We start from the raw sequence: 1,273 nt of genomic DNA, 5'->3' as shown, positions 1-1,273 counted from the left end.
AGGACATAGCAAGCATGGAGACACATGCCTTTAATCTCAAGACCAACCATAGAGACCTGGAGATCTGTATAGACAGGCAGTGATGAGGAGGTCGTGTGGTTGGGTTTACAACCAATGAGAAGGCAGAACAGAAAGTCAATAAAAAGACAGACACACAGGAAGTAGGCCTCTTTTGGAGGGGAAGGGCAACAGCGACAGCGAGGGATAAGAAGATGGTCTTGGTCTTAGCTCTTGGCTGCTGCTCTGACTTCTTGGGCTTTTAACTCTGTATTTGGCTCTGTGTTTCTTATTTAATAAAACCATTCAGAATTACATCTACATTTGGCACCCAATGTGGGGCTTGAACCCACGACCCTGAGATTAAGAGTCTCATGCTCTACCAACTGAGCTAGCCAGGCCACCAAGGTGGAGAGAGAGTTTTTAATGAATTCTTGCCATGTGGGCGCCAAATGGACCTTGAGACTCTTACAGGAGCTATAGTGGAAGACCAAATTTCTTTCCATTGGGGTTTCAGAGCCAGCAGGGCATTGATTAGTGATTTTCTTTATGTCTTGTCATCTAGAGTGTAGAGACAGCATAAGAAGAAACAATGTTAGAGGTGGGGAAATGGACTCCTGTTTCTGTTGAAGGCCTTGGGCCCAGGACCATCAGGAACTCACATGGACCTTCTGTCAGAAGAGCTAAGTCCATCTTTCCTCCCTCCCTTCCTTTTTACTTTGGCTTTGTTAGTCTGTTTTTGACATTTTGGTGCAGGTTTCTAAACTTACAGCTGAAGGAGTTAAAAATATTCTCATCCTCAAAGATTGTGTCATTAACTTTAAAATGACAGGTGGGACATTAAATACTCCTACAACCTGTTCCATTGTTTTCCTTGGTAAACATCATCACCTACTTGAGTGGTCCCCATAGAACGGTGTTCTAACTTTAAACCCAATCCTTGGAAACTGCTGCAAGCCATCTGTCCTGGGGGTCAGCTTCCAATTCTCCTGCTGTGACATCAAGTCTCTGGCATGCAAAGGAGAGAGAGAGAGAGAGAGAGAGAGAGAGAGAGAGAGAGAGAGAGAGAGAATGAAAATATACTGAGTTCTACAATTGTGTGGCATCTGAAAGTCAAGTGAGTAATGCTCTCGCCATTAACCTCCAGCATAAATGAACATCTGGACTGTCTTCTGCACCTGTGGTGGGGCAATCTGATGGATAGCTGGGCCCCAGGCATTCGTCTCAGTGCTTTGGCAGCTGGGCATGCAGGTGGAGAGGGACCTGCCAAACGCAC

General features: G+C 45.6%; 1 non-coding gene across 1 annotated transcript; it reads right to left on the bottom strand.

Annotated features, from left to right (window-relative positions):
* Positions 1-325: 325 nt before the first annotated feature.
* Positions 326-398, bottom strand: Trnak-cuu. Its single transcript has one exon. It is a non-coding gene; the product is annotated as a tRNA-Lys (tRNA).
* Between the last annotated feature and the right edge of the window lie 875 nt (positions 399-1,273).

The sequence above is a fragment of the Onychomys torridus genome, chromosome 1 (genome assembly GCF_903995425.1).
Source record: "Onychomys torridus chromosome 1, mOncTor1.1, whole genome shotgun sequence".
Classification (NCBI taxonomy): domain Eukaryota; kingdom Metazoa; phylum Chordata; class Mammalia; order Rodentia; family Cricetidae; genus Onychomys; species Onychomys torridus.
The sequence above is the reverse complement of the archived record's forward strand: the minus strand, read 5'-3'. Positions and strand labels throughout refer to the sequence as shown.